Source organism: Lutra lutra, chromosome 13 (assembly GCF_902655055.1).
Source record: "Lutra lutra chromosome 13, mLutLut1.2, whole genome shotgun sequence".
Taxonomy (NCBI): Eukaryota; Metazoa; Chordata; class Mammalia; order Carnivora; family Mustelidae; genus Lutra; species Lutra lutra.
In genome coordinates, this window is record NC_062290.1 from 6,432,727 (window position 1) to 6,456,980 (window position 24,254).

Genomic DNA, 24,254 nt, shown 5'->3' on the forward strand with positions numbered 1-24,254 from the left:
TTGATGATCATCTAACAGGTTTCTGTATATGTCCCTAGCCATTAAAATGTATCATGTCACCTAAAGCAATCTACACATTTAATGCAATCCCTATCAAAATACCATCAATTTTTTTTCAAAGAAATGGACAAATAATCCTAAAATTTATATGGAACCAGAAAAGACCCCAAATAGCCAGAGGAATGTTGAAAAAGAAAACCAAAGTTGGCAGCATCACAATTCCAGACTTCAAGCTCTATTTCAAAGCTGTCATCATCAAGACAGTATGGTACTGGTACAAAAACAGACACAGAGATCAAGGGAACAGAATAGAGAGCCCAGAAATGGACCCTCAACTCTATGGTCAACTAATCTTTCACAAAGCAGGAAAGAATGTCCAATGAAAAAAAGACAGTCTCTTCAACAAATGGTGTTGGGAAAATTGAACAGCCGCATGCAGGAAAATGAAACTGGACCATTTCCTTACACCACACACAAAAATAGACTCAAAATGGATGAAAGACCTAAATGTAAGACAGGAATCCATTAAAATCCTTGAGGAGAACACAGGCAGCAACCTCTTGGACCTCAGCCACAGCAACTTCTTCCTAGAAACATCGCCAAAGGCAAGGGAAGCAAGGGCAAAAATGAACTACTGGGACTTCATCAAGATTAAAACCTTTTGCACAGCAAAGGAAACAGTCAACAAAACCAAAAGACAAGTCACAGAATGGGAGAAGATATTAACAAACGACATATCAGATAAAGGGCTAGTATCCAAAATCTATAAAGAACTCATCAAACTCAACACCCAAAGAACAAATAATACAATCAAGAAATGGGCAGAGGACATGAACAGACATTTCTACAAAGAAGACATCCAGATGGCCAACAGACACATGAAAAAGTGCTCCACGTCACTCGACATCAGGGAAATACAAATCAAAACCACAGTGAGATACCACCTCACACCGATCAGAATGGCTAAAATTAACAAGTCAGGAAACGACAGATGCTGGTGAGGATATGGAGAAAGGGGAACCCTCCTACACTGTTGGTGGGAATGCAAGCTGGTGCAATCACTCTGGAAAACAGTAAGGAGGTTCCTCAAAAAGTTGAAAATAGAGCTACCCTACTGGGTATTTACCCTAAAGATACAAATGTAGTGATCCAAAGGGGCACATGCACCCGAATGTTTATAGCAGCAATGTCTACAATAGCCAAACTATGGAAAGAACCTAGATGTCCATCAACAGATGAATGGATAAAGAAGAGGTGGTATATATATACAATGAAATACCATGCAGCCATCAAAAGAAATGGAATCTTGCCATTTGCAATGACGTGGATGGAACTGGAGGGTATTATGCTGAGCGAAATAAGTCAGTCAGAAAAAGACAATTATCATATGATCTCCATGATATGAGAAATTTGAGAGGCAGAGTGGCGGGTTGTGGTGGGTAGGAAGGGAAAAAGGAAACAAGATGGGACAAGGGAGGGAGACAAACCATAAGAGACTCTTAATCTCAGGAAACAAACTGAGGGTTGCTGGGGGTAATGGGGAGGGAGAAGGTGGTGGGGTTATGGACATTGGGGAGGAGATGTGCTATGGTGAGTGCTGTGAAGTGTGTAAACCTGATGATTCACAGACCTGTACACCTGAAGCAAGTAACATATTATATGTTAATATGTAAAAACCAGGAAAAAATGTATCATGTGATTTGTATGTGTTTGAAAACCTGACTTGCACAATACCAGTCTGGATACAGTCTTTTGTAACCTGATTTTTCCTTCTGATATTTTTTTCACGATGTGTTATGCATGTTACGAAAGTCACGAGGCTTATTCATGTTAATACGGGTAGATCCAGTCTAAGTGCTGTTCCACACTCCCTGCTTTGTTTTTGCTTTCTGTATCATTCAGTTCTGCTCTGATTGAATGATCAATTGTTCCATTTTTTTTCTAGGTTTGCCCTTTTCTTTCTCTAACTTTGGGAGCTGACTGCTTAGCACACCAGTCTGCTTCCACATAGGCATGTAAGGGTATACATTTCCTTCCAAATTCTGTGTTTGTGTTCCCCAGGTTATGACATAGTATTTTCACTGTTGTTTAGTTCTAACTGCAATTTCCAATTGCTATGGTGATTTCTTCTTCGAACTGTAAATTCTCTAAACCTAGGCTTGTAAGTATCCAGATACACAAGGACTTGGGGGCTTGTAATATTCCTTCTTCTTATCTCTGTGATGCATCCTCACTGATTTTCTTGAACCTGCATCAGGTGACCCATCGTTCCTTCAGTTGCTCTTATTGGGTATTTCATCCATTCCCTGAGTTTTTCGTTCCATCGTCTCTAAGTTTCATCTCTGGAAGTTACTGTCTACTTTCCAGAGGATCCTTCTATTTCCTAGTTTCTATTCATCGGTCTCTCTTTAATCACTTTTCTAAAAGATTTATTTATTTATTTTAGAGACAGAGAGTGCCCACGTGTGGGGGCAGGCAGAAGGAGAGAGGATATCAAGCCGACCCCACACCGAGCAGAGACATGGGGCTCGATTGAACAACCCTGAGATCATAACCTGAGCTGAAACCAAAAGTCCGATGCTTAACCAACTGCACCACCCAGGTGCCTCACTCTTTACTAATTTTAAACACCCTTCATGTTCTTACGGATTGTGGTATCATCTCCAATTTTTGGAATATGCATTCTTTTGCTTGTAGTGTTTATGTTAACTTTTGCCATTTCCTTGTGTGGTTTGTAATTTGTGACTGCAGGTTTCTCTTTTGGTTTCCTACTCTGAGAGAGTAGGAAACCTGTTTCTCTTCAGGATTTAGGAATTTCAAGGTCACCAGGACTGTCTTCCTATTAGTTTTTCAGTGGAAAAACTAATGTGGTTACAGTCGCATGTGTAACCAAATGAGCCAGCCAGGTTCTTCCCCCCACCACGACAAGTTTTTATTTAAATTCAAGTTAGTTAATATAGAGTGTAGTAGTAGTTTCAGGAGTAGAATTTAGTGATTCATCATACATATAACACCCTATGGTCATCACATCAAGTGTCCTCCTTAACGCTATCCCCATCCAGCCTACCCCACCCACCTCCCCTCCAGCAACCCTCAGCTTGTTCTGTATAGTGGGAGTCAGCATTCTGTGGTGGTGTAAATTTAGATCACATACCCAGTTAAGTCCCCATTTTAATTTTTCATAGGTGCCCCTCTAACCTGTTACTTGCAGCCATGGGCAGATGGCACACTTTCTTGAGGTTTTCCTGAGTCACTGGGTAGAATTCTTCTGGTATTCTTTTCACGGATAGGGCCAAATTTTGAGAGTCCACACTTTATACAGAGGTCTGATTCTAGCTTCTTTACTCACACAGTCCAAACTCACGTTTCTTCCCCATATGGGCAGTAAAACCTCTGTCTCCTATCATTAAGGCCTATAATTGGGTCTAGACCTTAGCATTACAGTTTTTTTCTTTTTACACTTCTGATTTTTTAAAAAAAACATTTAATTTATTTATTTGATAGAGATCACAAGTAGGCAGAGAGGCAGGCGAGGGAGAGGGGGCGGTGGAAAGTAGGCTCCCTGCTGAGCAGAGGGCCCGATGCGGGGTGATCCCAGGACCCTAGGATCATGACCTGAGCCGAAGGCAGAGACCCTAACCCACTGAGCCACCCAGGCGCCCCTATAGTTCTGATTTTGAGTTACCTTTTTATTTCTGGCACATGAGGACCTACATTCGTTCCTCCATCCCTTCCTTTTTAGACTTTATTTGTAGGTAATCTCTACACCCAATATGAGGCTTGAACTCAAAACCCCAAGATCAAGAGTCACATGTGTGGGGCACCTAGGTGGCTCCATCGGCTAAGCATCTGCCTTCAGCTCAGGTCATAATCCTAGGGTCTTGGGATCGAGTCCTGCACTGGGCTCCTTGCTCAGTGCAGAGCCTACTCCTCCCTTTGCCTGGGCTCTTTTTCTCTCTCAAATAAAATCTTAAAAAAAAAAAAAAAAAAAAAAAAAAAGAGTCACCTCTGTAACCAAATGAGCCAGCCAGGTGCCCCAGGATTTTCCTTTATTTTGGTCTGGGCTTTATTTTGGGTCTGGGTTTGGCTATTTGGAGAGGGGTGCTATCTTTCCGTGTCTGAGATGGGAGGGACCAATCCACAGGAACCCAACCATCACACTACCAGATGTTACAACATCTCCAATCGCTTACTCCCTTTCTTTCCAAGATGTCCTCTTTAAGATGGATAAGGGAGACTGCGAAGATTAAAGTTGAGAGTTCCACATATACAGGAAAGATCTTGCTATAGTAAAACATCCATTGCTGTTCCAAGGACTCCCATGAAACCTCGTGGGATCAATTAAGCCAACAGTCATTTACAGGCCACCCAATTCCCGCAGTCCTTTGCCCAGTAGGGAAATAGAGATGAGAGTAATGCATACTCAAGGGGCCTTTCATCTACGTGATGAAATGTGGCCTATTAAATCATGTGGGACATCTTGAGGGAAGAAACTAATTCACCAGCTCTTTGGGAGGTAAGCTCTGGAGTCTGATGATCTGTGTTCAAACACTGGCCTCACCACTTTGTGTACTCTTGGGCAAAACATTTATCTTGCTGCCTGGGCCTCCATTTTCTCATGGGTAACAACAGGCATAATAAAATATCAATCTCAGAGACCACTCGTAGATTTAAAAATGAGATTATATATGAAACGCTCAGAGTAAACAGTAGCTACCTCTCATAGTAAGTACTCAAGCAATGTGGGCTATTACTATAGGCTCTATTCTCTTCACAGGTTTTCTTGTAAGATCCTTGACATAATTAGGCTCTCACAGGTGAGTCATGGTCACTGAGCTCAAAAGCAGTGTAGTTAGAGAGATTTGGGGAAGAAATTCATGTAAAATATTTGCATTGTGATAAATCTACAAACCGATTCCCTTGGTCTACCTTATTTATTTTGGTAGAAAAATATTTCGTTTTACCCTATAAGTGAAAAAGATTTCAGGGTTAAAGCAATGAGACACAAAGCACCCAGGAGACCCTCCAGCTGTAAATAATGATTGTTCATCTTCACACCACTTGATGTCCCTGAAACGAAACTCTCAGGATCTTGGCACCAGAAAAAAAAAGCATTTTTAAAAAGGATTTATTTATTTATTTGACAGGCAGAGATCACAAGTAGGCAGACAGGAGGGTGGAGGGGGAAGCAGGCTCCCTGCTGAGTAGAGAGCCCGATTCGGGGCTTGATCCCAGGACCCTGAGATCATGACCAGAACCAAAGGCAGAGGCTTACCCTACTGGGCCACCCAGGTGCCCAAGAAAAAGCATTTTTAATTCTTTTTTGATGTCTTCGGGAATAATTTTCATTCATAATTAAATTCTGCAGATATTTACTTGTCCAAGAGATGTTAGGTGACGTGGGGAGGAATAAAGATATAAAAATGGACGGTCTAAGACCCCTTCCCTCAAGGGGCTCCTCGTCTAATGAGGGCCCGTCACGGAGGCAGCCTTCCCTCCCTGGGAAGACAGGGAGGTGGAGAAGGCTGAGAAGACCCAAGGCTGAATACAAATAGATATTTCTGGATTTCTACTGAATTGTTTCTAAGCCCAAGAGCACCTCTGGGAAATGCCAGTTGGTTTCCACCCTCCAGTGATGAAGAGAGCCTGCAGCCAGCACTGGGACAGAACCAACATCACATCAGGCTAAACCTGTGGAAGCCACGAGAAGAAAGAAGAAAACCTGTGTGAGGTCTGCAGCGACAGGGAGACCGACACGAACACAGGCTTCCCAAATTTGACGTGCATATCATTCACCTGGGGATTTGGGGTTATTTGGTTGTTGTTTGGTTGTTGTTATGGTTATTTTTAAAGTAGGCTCCTCACTCAGCATGGAGCCCAACGTGGGGTTTGAACTCACGACCCTGAGGTCAAGACCTGAGCTGAGATCAAGAGCTGGACTCCTTAATCGACGGAGCCACCCAGACACCCCACCTGGGGATTTTGTTAAAAGGCAGATTCAGTCAGTGGGATCATGTTTTGAGTTAGCAAAGAGATAAATGAGCCTGGCAGGGGCACCCCAAGACCTTGCCCATCACGGTGAACCCACCTCGTGACAGCAGAAAGAGCTGCGGCCAGCCCCAAGCCCCAGCACAGTGAGGAATGGGCACAGTCAGTGTGCGAGCAAGTGGAGCTGCTCCCTTCACAGAGACCCCAAAGACACAGCTGTTCTCGCTCACTCGTAGTCTGTCAGAACCACCTTCTTCACCTGCCCCCCACACCATTCTGCCTCAGTTCTGGGGTGATAACGGCTTCTATAAGGTGTGCAGTGATCAAGTCCCAGTGGAGCCCAGATGAGAAAGAACGGGTCCTCCCCCAGCCATCATGAAGCTTCCAACCAAGCTGCCTCGAACGGGCAAACTCATTTTGACCAGAAGAAATGCGCTGGAATGATGGGGACTGAGGGCAAGGGCAGCTCACTTGCCCCAGAACTTTCTTCTAAGAGCAAAAAAAAAACCCTAACTTTGAAGCAAAAACACAGTTTCCATCCCACCGTGGATAAAAATGCCATAAACCTTCAAGCTTCTGCCACCACACGTACCTTAGCCCTCACGGCTTCTACCACGGAAGGAGATGGGGACCATGGCTTTCTCCAAGACTCATGTATGACCTCACTATCAAAACCCTGGGCCCACAGAATGCTTCCTTTTCACCCCAAGCCAAACTTTTGAATGTAAGTTCTGGTGACCTTCCAGACGTCAATAATTAAATATGAGGTAGGGTCTGGTAAAAACCACAATGGCAGAAAAATACAAATCTCTAAAAGTTTTGCTTTGCAACCGACTCAGGAAAGGTAGATATACAAATCATATATCTGATAAGGATCTAGTACCCAGAATATATACACAAACTCTTACAACTCAACCATTAAAAGCTGCGCAAAGGAACTAAAGAGACGTTTCTCCAAAGAAGATACACAGACGAGTGATAATCACACAGAAGGATGTTCAGTATCATTTGTCATCACGCAAATGTGAAGCGGAAATCACCATGAGGTATCACTCACACTCATCAGGGTGGCTCTTCAAAGAGCAAACAAATAAAACTGAAAATGACGGGCTGGTGAAGACGTGGAGAAACTGGAGTGCTCCTGTGTTGCTGGTGGACCTGTTCAAACAGTGTGACCCCTTGGAAAACTCTAGATCCTCGAGCAGTCAAATGCAGTTACCCCGTGACCCAATAATTCTGTTCTGAAGCACATACTCAAGTAAATTTAAAACATGCCTTCATATGAAACCTTGTACCCAAAGTGAAAATAATAAATTTCTATCCACTTGTTATTGGGTAGAGAAACTGTGGTATATCCATATAATGGAACACAATTCAGCCGTGGAAAGGAACAAGGCACAGACATGCAGCAGAGCGGGGATACGCCTTGAAAACTTGACGCTCGGTGAATGAAGGCAGACACAAAGGCCACATATTATAGTTATAGGATTCCATTTATATGAAATGTCCAGAACAGGCAAATCCATAGAGCAGTCCAGATTAGTCGTGGCCCCAGGATGGGGGTGAGGGATAGGTGTGGGGTTTCTTTTGGGGGGTGTGACTGGAAATGCCCTGAAACTGGGGCACCTGGTGGCTCAGTCAGTTAAGCAGCTGCCTTCAGCTCAGGTCATGATCACACAGTCCTGGGATTGAGACCCGCATCGGGCTCCCTGCACAGTGGGGAGTCTGCTTCTCCTTCTCCCTCTGTCCCCGATCTTGTGCTCTCTCACTCTCAAATACATAAATAAATCTTTAAAAAGATAAATGAAAAATTTTTTAAAAAGGAAATGCTCTGAAATTAGTTTGTGGTGATGGTTGCACAGCACAGTGAATATATGAAAAGCCATGGAATTGTTTTTAAATTTTAGGTTATGGGGATTACATCTCAATTTAAAAAAGAACATATACACACATTCAGAAAGCTAAAGTGATTAAAAAAAAAAAAGGAAAATAGAAAGGGCAGGTAATTATATTAAATGTGATTCATTTCTATTTTGACCTGGTTAACAAGTCAATGGCTTTTTCATGGGGTGGGACAGAAGACAAAATATAGGGAAACCTTTTTCCTTTTAATTACCATGCTAATAGAACAAAGACTGCCAAAAATGTGGCATTTTGTTCAAACTCCCATTTAGTGGGATATGCATGAGCTTATCAAATCTGAAGGCCTCACCATCTGGAAATAACAATTTGAAAACTCCAATGAAGCCAGACATGTTTATTAACAGCTCAAAAGAAGATGATCAATTTAAAGAAAGTTGTGATTACAGATTGCCGTTCATAGCCCACAAAGGAGATGTTTGGGAGCTTAATTTTCAATTACAGGGTAGAAAAATCAATCGAAACAACCAACAGAAAACCAGGATTATTCTGAGAACAGGATGACCCGAAAATCCCTGGGGGAAAAGAAAAATCAAACTAATAGCCTAAAAAAAAAAATCAGCTGTCATTATTTAATGATTGCAACCTGGCTGCATCTAACCACTTTGCTAAGCTCTGTGGACCATATACTCAGGGTCCTGATCCTCATGTGGTTTCGAGTCTAGGTACATTGTGATACAGGTCACATGAGAAACACGGGTACGTCACCCAGATCTGGAGTTGAGTCTGCTCTAAGAAGTTACTGGCTGTGGGACCCGAGGAAGCTACCAATGCAGACCCCTTAGGACAACTCAGTATCCTTATCAGTCAAAGAGGGAGAAGGACTGTAGGATTTCCCAGCACAGTGGTTAGGGTGGGGAGGGCTAAGGAATGTGGAGAATTTAGACCCGCCCCTGGCAGAAGGCTCTGGAAGTGTGAGCCATGATGAACAACATGGGTGACAACAGCAACGGCGAAAGTAGAAAGAAAAGGGCTTTCAGAACTAACTTCTTGAAAAAACCAAGCAGGAGCACGTAAGGGAATGAAGAGTCAGGAATCTGGAATCTACTGTCATTTCTACCACATACGTAGCTATCATGCCTTTGTGTGTGTGTGTGTGGGGGGGTTCCTTCACCTAAATACGTCAACGAAGGTACCTCAGAAATGTTGTGAGAACCACGTGAGGAAATGTATGCGGGAAGCATGTTGATCTAAAACCAAGGACATATATTCCTACTTCACCACACATTTCTCTTCTCTGACTTGGTCCTATTTCCTCAAAGACCATCCAGGTACAGAGACAATGAGTGGGGAGGCCTAGCAACCCAACCCCAGGGCAGGGCTCAACAGAAGAGTCTATTCAGAGCCGGCAGACACTCACGTTTTGATTTCAGCTTCTCTCTTAACTGTCTTCCAACCAGCAAATACTTCCACAAACACCAGTCTCAGAAACCTGGTGGGACCGGGTCCAAGACCCTAAGGCAGACAGATGAGGGGGACGTGCCCCAAGTTAGATATGAAGTCGCCCAAGTTCTGCTCACTGTTTTCGTCCTCGCCGCGGGACAGAAGGTCAACAATAGCCTCTTGGTGCCTTAGTTCTGTCACCGGTCTACAAGGAATGACAGCTGACTCAGAGTCTTGGGGACGGGATTCAACACGATGAAATGTAAAATGAAGAAAATTCTCTTTGTCTTCCTCCTTCTCCCTCCCTGTCATGCCGACCTTGCCCCTGGGGGAGGGGAGAAGTGACTAGAAAGGTGACTGTGGAAGCAATGACCTGACCTGTGTCCCTCTTCCCTGATGGACTGAGGGGACTGATGGCTCTTCCATGTCAAAAGAAACCACCGCTGCCGCAGTGACAAGCGGGGGGCGCTGGCATGGGGCTGGGGGCCCTGGCTTCCAAGCAACCGAAAGACGTCTGCAGATGGAGAGCACAGACATTGGAAAAAACACGGAATAGAAGAAGAACCATCCTACCACTTGGGGAAGTAACAGCAACTTGGTCTCCTGTCCTAAACTGAAAATGAGGAACCATTCTTAAATAGAGCATTTAAATAGATGTTAGTGATTTTTTAGTTTACACCGAAGATTGCAACCGTCCACGGCCAGGGGATCAGAGCAGTAGTGAGCCGCATGCCCTGGGGTCTGGGGTCACCTCCACACCCCCAGCCGAGCGTTGTCATGTGGAAATGGGGGCCTATGGCAGCCTCATCTCCTCCATCTCTAAAAAAGAAATGAAAAAACCCGAGTCTTGGTGTGAAACCACTCCATTCTTAAACGTGAAGTTCAAAAACAATTGTTAAACTCCTTGAGGTCACACGAGATACCTCCCATAAGCCAATTTCTCCTTGAGCTGTCATCTCTCATTCCAGTGCTCCCACAGAAGATGGTAGGAGGACAGACTTGATGAAGGACACCCCATGCTCATGCGACAGCAAACACCATGGCGACTGGGCAACGATCACTGTGACCTTGTGAAGCCCCCCGCGGCCCTGAGTGAGTCCTACGAGTGCTCTCCGAGAGACGTTTTCACGCAACACCGTGGGCAGTGCAGTGGGGTGAAGCCAACGAGGGGGGGCCGCTCCTGTCCCTGAGAACACACCTCCCCGCAGGCAGGTGGCATGTGCACGGGGATCATAGACAAGAGACCTTGCGACTCTGCAGGAGAGCCACCCCAGAGTTGTTGGGAGTACAAGGCTACCCTGAGATAACCTTGAGACTGGATTAAGAAAGGCAGAAGTTCAGATGTATCTTTGATGGAGAACAGGAGTTCCACAGGCAGGGACTGCTGAGGAGGAAGGACCGTGGGGGAAACATGCCGAAACCAAGGGGTCAGGGAAAAAGAAACAAACATGCAAGTCCCTCTGTCCTAAGCACTTTTATAATCCATTGTTTTATTTAATCTCTGGATCTAATAAGCTTTTAATTTAGTGATAAAGTAAGACAAGTTAGGTCAGGAACCTTGGTCAAGGTCACATGACTAGCCTAAACACCCAGGTCTGTCTGACCCCACAGCTGTGTTTCTTCACAGAGTTCAGCCCCCCCGTCTGGCTGGTGCTCGGGCAGCGGTTTTGAGAACTACGGAAACAAAATCTGGGACATACCCCGGGATGCCCAGACTGCTCAGGAGAACAGTGTGTATAGCCCTGAAGTCCCTTCCCTACCAACAAGTTACATGAGCCGAACCATCTTCAACTAGAAAGTAAACACGAAGAATAGCTATTAGGAGAGATCATGAGCAGCACTGAGCACCGTCTGCATACAGGCGGGCCCAGACTGGAGATAAAGCTGAGGTGTGTAGGGGGATTAGACTGGGAGACAGAGCAGTCAGGAGGCTGTTCCTCGGCAGGGAGATCGCAGGACGGGAGGATGGAAAAGCAGCTCCATCGAGGAGGGGGAGACAGCAAAGACAGGGGGAGAGTGAGACCCCCACATCCACGGTTCGGGCAGGGGGACATTTGGCAAGATGGGAAGGGGGGTTCATATCAGAGCTGGGGTTGAGGGGAAGTGTGAATCGCGTCGTTAATTCATGTTTCCCACGGAGAAGAGGTCGAGCCTCCTGACTCTGCTATGTCCCCACGGCGAGCCTCCTCTTCCTTTAACCTGCTCGCTCAACATCCACCCACCAGACTTGAGCTCGGGCTGGGGGAATCAGCTGGTGTGTACCGTATGCAACCGTCTCCATGTTCAGGCCGCCGAGGGCAGATTCATGCTGGTGTCTTCTGAAGGCATGTGGGGGGTGAAGCGCTCGGCTCTGATGTCACACAGACCTGATGGGGAGCCCGGCCCTTTCACAGAACTGCAGGTGACTTCCCGTTTCCTTGTGGCAACTCAAGAGAGAGGAGCCGGGCTGGCCCTGGGGCCCTGCGGTTCTCTAAAAGGTCGGGAACTGAAGGCCCATTAGACGGACATGGCTTGAGTACAGAAGGAGACGCTGAGGTGGATGGAGGGAAGGACCTTCCCTAACAACTTGCCGGCCAAGTGCTGATTTACTGGAGGGAAGACACGTGAGAGGGAGGAGTGTGGAGGCTCTAATTCCTTGTGCCACGCTGGGAACAGGACAGAAGCAATCAGAACCCCACACTCCCTGCATGACTGTCTGTTCTTGTGGGGAGGATGGGGACGGTGACAATCAGCAATCTGGCTGGAGGGGATGCTTGATGTGGCCAAGCGAGGTCCAGCCTGGCTGGAAAGGAAACTCATTCCCAAGAGGACGCTGGGTGCTGAGAAAGAATTCCCAGACGACACTGTCCTAGGGTAAAACCAGATGGGCGTGTGGAGGCCTCCAGCCAGGATGAGCGGGCCTCCCTCTCCCCACATCTGGACACCCCCTTTCACACTGGTGTGGTGCTTCCTGAGGGGTCTGCCTTCCACCCTCTTCCTGATGAGGACGGTCACTTTCCCAATGTGATCTACCTGGTCTTAGAGCTTCCATCTCCCCCTCTGCTCTGTCTCCCAAGTACCAGACTCAGTATACAATTGTCTTTATGGAGTAATCCCTACCCGGACGCATACTCCGATATGGGAAAGATGAACTTATCCTTCCATCCCAGAAGACCTCTGACTCTTACTCCTGGGTCACCCTGGTGCTTTTAAAACAGGTCCACAGATTATCTGCCACTCTTCTCAGCAGGAGATGGCGTCTCTGTCCCCTCCCCTTGAAACTGGGCAGGCCTTGATAAGGAGAATTCAGTAGAAGAGAGGCGGTGTGGTTTGTCTTTGTGGGATACTCCCTTCGAAGCCGTGAGGTTCCAGGTGAGGAGTCCACCTGCCTTGAAGCTGCCGTGTCGGAGAGACCACGTGGGAGAGAGAGAAAGAGACAGGGAGAGAGAGAAAGAGACAGAGAGAGGGAGAAGGACACCAGAGGAGCCCCAGGCAGCAGACAAGTGAGCGATAGGCCTTCACGTGATCCTAGCTCCAGCCACCATCTCCGCTGTCACAAAAGAGACCCCAAGGGAAAATTGCTTAGCTGAGCCTAGCCTCTCAACCATGAGGGGCATTGATAGGTTTTTGTTTTTATTTTAGATTTTACTGATTTACCGATTTATTTAAAGTGCACGTGGAAGGAGGGGCAGAGGGAGAAGAAGAGAGAGAATCTCTAGCAGAATCCCCACTCAGCTCAGAGCCCAGCATGGGGCTCAATCTCACAATCCTGAGATTACCACCTGAGCCCAAACCCAGAGTGGGATGTTTAACTAACTAAGCTCCCCAGGCTCCCCAATACAATTGTTTTTTAAGCCACTAAAGTTTGGGAGTGATCAGTTACACAGACTTCCTTCCTTACCTCCCAAATTCGTGTTGTCACTGCAAACATTTACTGACTGCTGGGTAGACTCTGATAAGGTTCTGCTCTAACCATAACCAGCTCTGACTGATCTTCACAACAACTCCCTGAGCTAACTTTGTTTTCAGATGAGAAACTGAGGCACAGGAAGTGAGGTACCAGGCCCAAGGCCCCACAGGACACAGTGACACAGCTGAGATCCCAAAGCAGTCTGGGTCCGAACTGGTATACTTCGGGGACATTCTAGCTGACCTGGTGTCCCATTCCAGGCCCAGAGCACTGAGGCGCTGCCAGGTTCTGCTGACTCTACTGGCTAAACAGTAGATCCCAAGATCTGTCTCCCTCCCTCCCACCCTCATTTCTCACCAAGACAGATTTCCTCCACTTCCTTATACCCTCCTACTTTTGGTCTTCTCCCCTCCAGTTCATGCTCAGAACCAAAGCCAGGGTGATCTTTCCAAGATGCAAATCTGGCTGAGTCACTCTCCTGCTTTGTAAAGCCCTTTCAATGCTTTCCCATCACAAAGGCTCCCAAACTCCTTGGCCCAACCCTAAGCCCCAGTCCCGGCCTGTCCCAACCCCAGCATTTCAGTTCTGTCCTGTGCCCCAGTGTCTGAGATTTGCCTCTTTGCTGCCTCTGCTTTCCCACTTTACCTGTTTGCCATTTTGGAAATTTCATTCATTCATTCATTCATTCATTCATTTATTCATTCATAGAGCGTATGAGCTGGGGAAGGGGTGGAAGGAGAGGGAGAAGATGACTCCCCACGGAGCAGGGAGCCCGATGTGGGACTCAATCCTAGGACCCAGGCATCACGACCTGACCCGAAGGCAGACGCTTACTGACTGAGCCATCCAGGCTCCCCTACTTTGGAAATTTCAAAACATAGCTCAAGGGTGTTTGCCAAGCCTTCCCAACCTCCTCCACGATCCATGTGACATGTGTGTCCTCAGGCCAGATAAGCAGCAGGCCCTGGCTTGCCCTGAAGATACAGAGTTAAGAAGTTCCCTTTCTGTCCATGCCCGATAGCCCTCAGAACAGTGAGATCAGATATCCCTAACCAGGACAGCATCAGGCCACGGGAGGCATTGTTCTTCCTAGAAATCACACACCAGAAAGCAGAAATTCCTCACCACTAAACACAGACCTCCTTTTGCAAACACTGGCCTTGATGCACCGGCCTGACTCCTGAGGTTGGTGTGTGTACCTAAGTGTACTTATCATATGGTAACCCTGACACTTTTAGTGTCTAGTCCTATGATTTTGAACATGGGTTAAAATTCTGACCACCGTCATCAAGATTAGGCTGTGGATTACAAAGAATATTCTGTCATGCCAAGAACCCCCCCACATGATACCTTCATAGACACACACATACCCCTCATGTCTGGCTGTCACGAATTTGTTCTACACACTATGGTTCTGTCTTTTTGAGAGTGTCACGTAACTGAATCATACTAGAGGTAGCCTTCTGAGGCTGGCTTCTTTCACTGAGCCCAAGGCTTTTGAGATTCCTCCCAGTTCTGTACGTTCCTTTCTCTTGCCCAGTAGATCACACCAGTGAGCGTATCCATTCACTGCTTGGAGGGTGTGGGAGTTGTTCCTGTTTGCGGTGACTATGATTAGAGCCACTATAAACATTTATACATCAGTCTTTGCGTGAATATAAGTTTTTCTTTTAGGTTTCTACCCAGAAGAGGGATTGCTGGGTCATATGGTAAAGGTACGTTTCATGTCTATTAAGAGACCACTGGGTGGTTTTTCTGAGTGGCGGTAGCCTTCTACATCCCCTCGGCAGTGCAGGAGTATCAGCGGCTTCGTACACTCAGCGGCACTGGCTGTTGTGTTTTTCGTTTCAGCCATTCTAGTATGTATGGGGTAGCATCTCATCCTGGTTTTAATTTGCATTTCCCTAATGGCTAATAGTGCGGAACAGCTCTGGGTGTGTTCATTTGCCATCCGTGTACCCTCTCTGTGAAGTTCTGTTAAATCTTTTGTGCCCCCCCCCTTTTTAAAAGATTTTATTTATTTGAGAGACACAGAGAGAGAGAACACAAGCAGGGGGAACGGGAGAGGGGGAAGCAGGCTCCCTGCTCAGCAGGGAGCCTAATGCGGGACTCGATCCCAGGACCCCAGGATCATGACCTGAGCCGAAGGCAGATGCTTAACCGCCTGAGCCACCCAGGCGCCCCTCTTTTGCCCATTATCAAAGTTGAGTTGTTTTCTTACTATTTTGAGCTTTGAAAATTCTGTCTATATCCTGGACACGAGCTCAGATCTGTTGGACAGGTGATGTGTGGTCATTTCCTCCCGGTATGCACACTGTTCATCATCTTACTCTCCAGCTTCGTCGAGGTATAACTGACAATTAAAAATTGCGTACAACTTCGGCCCTCTGCTCAGCAGGGAGCCTGCTTCCTCCTCTCTCTCTGCCTGCCTCTCTGCCTGCTTGTGATCTCTCTCTGTGAAATAAATAAATAAAATCTTAAAAAAAAAAAAAAGGGGGCGCCTGGGTGGCTCAGTGGGTTAAGCTGCTGCCTTCGGCTCAGGTCATGATCTCAGGGTCCTGGGATCGAGTCCCGCATCGGGCTCTCTGCTCAGCAGGGAGCCTGCTTCCTCCTCTCTCTCTGCCTGCCTCTCCGTCTACTTGTGATCTCTCTCTGTCAAATAAATAAATAAAATCTTTAAAAAAAATTGCGTACAACTTCAGATGTACGACTTGATGATTTGATACGTGTTCATTTTCTTAACCGTATCTTCCATGAAACAAAAGTTCTTATTTTTTATAATGTCCAACTTATCAATTCTTTTTCCTTTTATGACGTGTGCTTTGGATATGAAAATTCTTATCTAACACTAGGTCATCACGGTTTTTCTCCCTTTTTAAAAAAATTCTACAAGTTTTATATTTTACCTCTTTTCTTTTAGATCTATGATCCACACTGAATTAATCTTTGTATATAACATGAGGTTTAGGGACGCCTGGGTGGCTCAGTTGGTGAAGCATCTGCCTTCTGCTCAGGTCATGATCTTGGCGTGCTGGGATCGAGCCCTGCACAGGGCTCCCTGCTCACCAGGGAGTCTGCTTCTCCCTCTCCCTCTGACCCTTCTACCCCTGCCCTCCCACCGCCCCCCTGTCCCCCCCCCCCCACACTGTTCATGTGCTCTCTAATAAGTAAATAAAACCTTCGAAAAATGTGATATTTAGACTGAGGTTCATTTTAAATTTTGTCATATGGGTGTCCAGTTTCTCCAGTACCACTTGCTGAAAAGACTATCATTTCTTCTTCAAATACATTTTGTACTTCTGTCAAAAATCAATCGGGCATCTCTGCAGGGGTCTGTTTCCAGGCTCTCTGTTCTGTTTCATTGATCTGTGTGTCAGTCCCTTCACCAATACTACAGTGTCTTGATCACTGTCTTAAAATAGGATAGTGTGATTCTTCCAACTTCCTTCTTCTTTTTAAAACTGTTTTAGTGTTCCTAGTTCTTTTGCTTTTCCACATAAAGGTTGGAATTATCTTGTCTGATGTATCTACAAATAATCCTGCTGGGATTTTGATCGGAATTACATTAAATCTGGGATGCCTCAGTCAGTCAAGCATCTGCCTTCAACTCAGATCATGATCCTGGGGTCCTGGGATTGAGGCCGGAGCTGGGCTCCCTGCTCAGAAGGGAGTCTGTTTCTCCTTCTCCCTCTGCCTCTCCCCTTGCTCCTGCTCAGTCTTTCTTTCTCTCAATAAATAAATAAAATCTTTAAAAAATTACATTAAATCTATAAATCAATGTGGGGGAAATGCATATGATTATTGTGATGAATCTTCTAATCCATGAACAGGTATGTCTCTCTACCTATTTAGGTCCATAATTTCTTTTGTCAGTGTTTTATAATTTCCAGCCTACAGATTCTACATATATTTTGTCAGATTGCACTTAATCTCAGATATTTTGGAGTGCTGATAAATAATAGTTTCAAAATTTCTATTTCCAGCTATACATTGTTAGTACCTAGAAAAAAAATGATTTTTGTGTGTTAACTTTGTATCTTGCAAATGTGCTAAATCACTTATCAGTTTTAGGAGTTATTTTGTAGATTCCTTAGAACTTCATAGGTAAAAATCATGTCATCTGTCACTAGGGGCAGTTTCCTTTCTTTCTTTTCAATCTGTGCCTTTTATATCTTTTTCTTGCTCCATGGGACTAGTTCAGGGCCCAGTGAGATATTGAATACAAATGGTAAGAATAAACTTCCTTGCCTTCTTCCTGATATTAGGGGCCAAGCACTCAGATTTTCATCATTAAATATGATATGAGCTGTAGGCTCTTCAAAAATTGAATTCTTTAGAGTTTAAAGCAAAAATTCAATTGTCATCCTTGCTTAATTGTTCTTCCCCTCTCTCAGATTTTAAAGTGGTTTCTGTCTAAAATTAATCAATTTCAAGGCCGATAGTGAATATCTAAACAACTTCAAACGTTTCTGTAACACTATGAATTCAATAGAACGTAGCCTATAATTATGTACTAATTGCATTCAGGAAATAGCATAGGGACACAAAAGGTAAAAGGCAGGGCATTTGTTGTAACTGCCACCTGATTGAGACCCATTGTCCTTGCTGTTGCCAGCACACCTCCCCGCTCTCGATCTGTGTCAGGTGCAGGGACACCTTAACCAGCTCAGAGCTGGGGGAACTGTGTGGGCAGAGGGACAGACTCTGGCCCTACCAGCCAGATAACCATACTCCCTCTGTCCCAGGACTGATTGAGGAATAGGGACATATGACCCAATCAGGGTTGCCCAAGGCTCAGGCCAAGGCACGAGAGTCTTTTTTTTTTTTTTTTTTTAGGCACGAGAGTCTTGTTGGAACTCAAGGATGAGAAACTTTCTCTCTTGTGCTGGGTGTGGAACAGGGACATGGAAACCCCCAGCTCTGCTGACAACAATGTCACCACCAATGGGAGTCTTGCCCGATGGTGAAAACAACATAGGCATGCAGAATCTGTTTGCGCCCATAGAACAGACTGGGATGATATTGTTTGAATCCCTGCATCCAGCCACACCGGAAGCCAGTATTATTTTTGAGCTTTTAAATTATGTGAGCCATAAATTCTACACGTCACCCCCCACCCCACCCTTTTGTCTTAAGCCCATGTGACCTAGATTTTCCGTCACTTCTAAATAGAAGACTCCTAAATTATAGGTGGGGAGAGAAGCTGTCCCTGGTATTCTGGGTGCTTCCACCATCAACAGCATTTGCCCTCTTTGCATAGAAGAAAGGCTGGTTGATGTAGGGGCAATGCTCTCTAGATGTGGAGGCCAAGGGGCTGGGTCTGTGGGACAGGGCACAGTGGGAGAATGGTCATGCTGGTAATAGTTACAGAGCCTCACAAGCAGCTGCGACCAGTATCGCTAGACACAATCAAGTTTACTTCTCTGCCATCATTCATAGACCTTGCATCTTTTCAACTTTTTTTTTTTTTTTGGTCTAATAGTGTCTTGGGGCACCTGGGTGGCTCAGTCAGTTAAGCGGCTGCTTTCGGCTCAGGTCATGATCCCAGGGTCCTGCGATCGAGTCCCACATTGGGGCTCCCTGCTTGGCAGAGAGCCTGCTTTTCCCTCTCCCTACCGCTCTGCCTACTTGTGCTCTCTATCTCTCTGCCAAAAAAAAAAAAAAAAAAAAAAGTGTCCTAAGGAAACCTCTTAGCACTCAATGTCATATGGCTCTGTGCTGGTTCTTCTCTATTTGCCTTTTGGACTTAACTTGTCCTTTCTTGCCCTGCTTTAGATCCCAGGAGGTTGAGCTCTTCAAAGTGTGTAACCAAAAGTTCTGTGTCCTCTGGCTTTGGCTGAGTTTAGCCAAGGAGAAGCACTAGCTATGATCTCAAACATAGAGACAGAGGCTGGGGTACTCATCACCCGTACTCCCTCCCTGCCTGGCCATGCTTCTAGGAGGAGCTGTGATCCTGGGGCCAGACAGGCCCCATCATGGGGCCCCTCTACCACAGCCCCACTCCTCACTGCACTGTTGTAATACTGCCCTCTCCCCTTGTCCGTTAACAGCTAACAGCTAACAGCTTCCCACAGTTATTAGAACTGGGTGTCTTTTTTTTTTAAGATTAAAAAAAAGATTGTATTTATTTGCCAGAGAGAGAGAGAGAGAGAGAGAGAGTGTGCATGCACAAGCAGGGGGAGCAGCAGGCTCCCTGCTGAGCAAGGAGCCTGATGCGGGGCTTGATCCCATGACCTGAGCCGAAGGCAGATGCTTCACCAACTGAGGAACCCAGGCGCCCCAGTGAAACACTTTTCAGCGAGTGGGTTCTGGGTTTCTGAAGTTCCCTAACCGATCCAGGACTGCACGTCCTCACCACTCTGTCTCGTCACATACAGTCTCAGCAAACTCCCTGCTATTTCTTAAAGATGCTCCTTGCTTTTGTGCCCTTTTTTGTATAGATCCCCCTCTAAAAACAAAACAAAACAAAAAGAACTCTTTCATCACTCTCTGCCTAGTGAACTCCTACTCGCCCCTCAAAACTTAGCTACAACGTCACCTCCTCTAGAAAGCACTTCCTGGGCTCTCTTCTCCGGTGGAATAAACCTGTTCTTTGGGCCTGCAGAGCTTCATCTGTATCGGTTACCTCCTTGAACAGACCTCTGTCCCGGCCCATCCCCCCATCTTGAGCTCCTCTCTGCTCACCTCCGCACACCCACTGCCCCAGGCACAGAGCCTGACCCTCCACAGCTACTTTGCTAAGTACTGCTCTGAAATGAACCCAGGATGCATTAACTACCATGCATTCTGTGGGCCCAGGAGGCCACCGCCTTTTCTACTCTACTCAACATACCAAATTACAAAAGGCAGGAGGAAACCTCAGAGAGAGGATGCCACTGGCTAGGCGTGAAAACTGGGCCACAGGAATGTGGGCGTGAATTGTGCCACATTGTTCCAGGACCATCCGTCATAAATGCAGCCTCTCCAGTATTTCCTGACCGGTGGGATTGTCTTCCTTTGACAATGGCGATGGTGACGCACCCATGAGAAGTTGGGAGCCGGTTCTTATGCCTCTGGACTTCTCCCAGGTTTCTGGGGCCCCTGGAGTCCAAAGAGCCTGTTGGGTTCAAGCTTGGCTGCAGGACCACCCCACAGGACTCCAGTCCCTACAGGAAGCATCAGCTGGCTTAGAGGCCAGTTGTGAGTGAAACTTTCAATCCAGGAACAAACAGACCCTCTCTCCCGCAAAGGTGTGTCAGTCCCACACTTGTGTGGTTGGGCTATTTCTAAGACGTGTTATCTATGACTTGACTAGTGGGTTCTGAAATCACCCTTTTTTTTTTTTTTTACCATGTTTGATAATTTCATGGATGATACCACCTCTCAGCTTGTTTTATGTATGTCTCTGAAAGACCTTCATCTACCTTGTGGTTTCACTCTATTCTCTCCCATCCTTGGTACCTGGGCAAATATTTGGCCTCCAAGTCCCTAGAGGAATTTAAGTCCCCTCACCCACACTCGTATGGTTTGGAGAGGCCCTGGGATCTCCGGTTAGAGGATACACTTTTCCTCAGGTTTAACACTATATATCTGGAACATTACCTATCGTAAGCAGTCTTATGGCTCCCACAAACACCTTCTGGGTTCACTACATAATCTCAGGAAGACTTTTCCCTATGAGTAAACAAAATCTGACCATCTTCCCCACAGCTGGTTTTTGGTCAGGAACAGTTTGAGAGCAGAGAAAGAGATGGATCTCTGGCAGAAAGAAGGCAGCCAGCCACCTGTCCCAAGCCTGCAATTCCCAGTCTGAGGAATCTTGCACCCAGAAGGCTAAGTAAGTGGAACTCCCCTATTTTGCTTGGCTGTTTCTCACCTTTGCTTGGAAAACTTGTCACCTTGATCTTTGTTCTCTCATGATTCCCAGCTATGCCACCTGCCTGCTGACTGTTTACCTATCTGCCCTCGCTTCTATGGAGCTGTAAATCTGAACTATCCTTCCCCAGCCCCCCGCAAGGACCACAGAAATATTTACATTTATCTTCAAGTGAGTTAAGACTTCTCGAAGAAGTTTATGGTATTTTAAAAATTAAAATGAAAGTGGTCTCCAGTGTTGAGAGGTTGAGTCAGGAATCTGTCTGTAAATACCTTGGATACTTCTCTTAATCCTCACCGGAAGAAAAAAGAGGCAAAGATGGCCAACTTGTTTGATTATTATTCGTGAAAGAACAGTCCTGTTTAGAATGTTAACATGCCAAACAGCCACTCAAAGGAGCCCAGATGCCTTTTCATACAGGATGAGAGTAGGGCCCCAGAAAAACACACAAAGATGACATTGTATACTAGCGTCTTCAAGGAATGACAACGTACCAAGGATCCACATTTCCCCATTTGCACCCCCCCAACAATAAGAAACAATGAGAAACATTTATAAGTAACTCCACAGGTTTATAAAGTATCTGCCCATGGATAAGCTTGTTTGAGAACAATGGATTAAACAGAAGGTCTAGAAATAACCATAAATGCATTTTAGATGACCACCAGAGATCCCCCCCAAATTCAAACATGGTGAGTGTGATCTTTTCACAGTAACATTGAAGGGTTTTATTTACTTTTGGAATCTTGGAATGTTTAATGTTTGTGAGGCTTTTCAGCTCCCTTTCTCTTCATTGCCCGGGTGGACAACAGATGTTGCCTGGGGCGGGGGGAATGCTGTAAGGGGGAGAAAGAGAAAAATCTAAAAGCCACAGCTGCAAACCCACCTGCTCTGATCCAGTAACCCTTTCCCCTAGAGCCCAGAGCAATGAGCAGGATTCCCAAAGGCTTTGGAAGCTCTGGGATGAGCCCTAAAGCCCAGGGAACTTAAGGGTTCCAGATCTTAGATTCCATAAGTCCTGTCTTCTATGGTTACCTACTCGAGGTTAAAAAAAGCAAGCCAAGTTTCAGTCCTTCCCACTTAAACAAGAGTAGGTGTAAACTTTGTTTCTCAGGGTCTGTGCCTTCTGAACTACAACATTTCCACCTCCATTCCTCCTCCACACATGAAACCTGAGGAAATTCTCGAAAGGAATCGATGAAGAGGAAGCAGAAATGGAGCCGACCCGCTACGTCTCCTGGTTGACAATTAACTTTTGCCAATAAAAACCTGGGGCACCTGGGTGGCTCAGTGGGTTAAGGCCTCTGCCTTCAGATCAGGTCATGATCCCGGGGTCCTGGAATCGAGCCCCGAGTCGGGCTCTCTGCTTGGCGGGGAGCCTGCTTCCTCCTCTCTCTCTCTCTGCCTGCCTCTCTGCCTACTTGTGATCTCTGTCTGTCAAATAAATAAATAAAATCTTAAAAAAAAAAAAAAAGGAAAAACCCATCTTCAGACTTTTTAATGACCAAATCTAGTGTTTATCCAAGCAGTTTAAGCTCAAGATCTCCTGGAACAGACAGCACAGACGGGCTAATTAATTCCTTATCAGAGAAATAATCTCCAAACAGGGAGAAAAATGGGCAGAATTTGGACAAGGATGTAAAAAGATGGGGGGGGGCAGGGGGAGAGAAACCTAGAAATAAATTCACCGACAGACATAGGAATCGTTAACTACCACATTCAAAAAAGCTCTATCATTCAAGGCTGACTCAGCTTTATGCCATGAACCAAATCTGGGAGGCCAGATGGATCTCTCTAATCAGTCCAAAGAATTCCCTGGAGATCAGGCTGGTTCTGGTGCTGGTGTCCCAAGAAGGTTACACCTTCCTCAGGGTAGGGAGAAGCCCTTGAGTCTGGGAGCTTTGAGGCCATGTGGAGCTCACACTAAAATGGCTTCAGAACCAGGCTTCCTCTTCTGGGATTCCCAAAGTAGAAGTAAAGTATATTTGGGATAACTGCAGCTGGACAAAAGTTCCCCAGAGTCTTCACTCAAAAACCCATACAACTAGAGAACCTGGGTGGCTCAGTTGGTTAGGCATCTGCCTTTGGCTCAGGTCATGATCTCAGGGTCCTGGGACCCACTCCTGCAACAGGCTTTCTGCTCAGTGGGGTGTCTGCTTCTCCCTCTCCCTCTGTGCTTTCTCTCTCATATAAATCAATAAAATCTTAACAAACAAACAAAAACCCATACAACTAAGTGGTTAGCCTGGGGACCGATGGGAGAGGCTCACCAAGGATTTATCTTTCCTTCAACAAAAAAGGTTTTATAACCAGTGAAAAAAGATCTGGGGGCATCTTTTACAAAACCGGTGCAGTGCTAGGTGCCATGAGTATGACAGACCCAAAAAAGATAGCATATTTTCTATCCTCAGGAAACTGAGGTGAGACAGAGAAGTTGTGAAAACACAGCAACACACTGATTACACAGTAGTTGCACATGGTACCAAAACTGGACATAAGACAGGATATGGGCCTTTGTCCTCTTATCGTTATCTCGACCTGGGCTCTTGTAATATTTCCAATTGTCCAGCCTGGGGAATCCTGCCACACCTGTTCCAGGCCATTCCTGGCCCTCTCCAGGAATCCTTTCTCAATTCTGCCTCTCTTCTTTGAAGGCCCAAGGCAAGATGGGGCTTTCTTGCAGCATTTACCACACCTGGGCTACTGTTAGTGGTATCTGCACGCACAATGCCTCTGACACACTGGGACGAAACACAGATTTCACCTGTATCTTTTGCCAGTAACATTAATATTTGCTTAATGAGCTCTTAATCGATTGCCAAGTGAATAGGTCTTCCCAATCACAGACAACACCTTTCCTCTTACACCCCAATTCCCTTTGATTGACAGTGGTTTCCCAGAGGACAGTTTTGGGGATTTTGAGGCCATAACTGAGCTCTGTGGTTAAGACTGCAGTAGTCGATTTGTGAGGTCTGCCACAGGGCAGGGTTTGGGAGGTGGTGCAAATGCATTGTGACATGTGGATTTAAATGAAAGGTGACAAGAGCACAGAGAAGGCAGATCATCTCTGACGGTCTACACAGTAAAAGTAGAAATTAGGAGATTCACCTGCAAGGATGAGTAGGGTAACAGTCGGTGAAACAACGAGCAGAAGCATTAGGGCAGCAAAATACAACACACCCTGGGAAAGCAAGCACTAGACAAGCTCGGCCAGAATAC

General features: G+C 45.9%; 1 protein-coding gene and 1 long non-coding RNA gene across 2 annotated transcripts in view; one reads left to right on the forward strand and one right to left on the reverse strand.

Annotated features, from left to right (window-relative positions):
* Nucleotides 1-24,254, reverse strand: part of SLC1A1 (solute carrier family 1 member 1) — a 76,827-nt gene that overhangs the window by 43,133 nt on the left and 9,440 nt on the right. The window lies entirely within an intron of this gene.
* On the forward strand, nucleotides 20,169-22,260 carry LOC125083656 (uncharacterized). The gene is made up of 3 exons (XR_007122333.1): nucleotides 20,169-20,409; nucleotides 20,870-20,996; nucleotides 22,150-22,260. It is a non-coding gene; the product is annotated as an uncharacterized LOC125083656 (long non-coding RNA).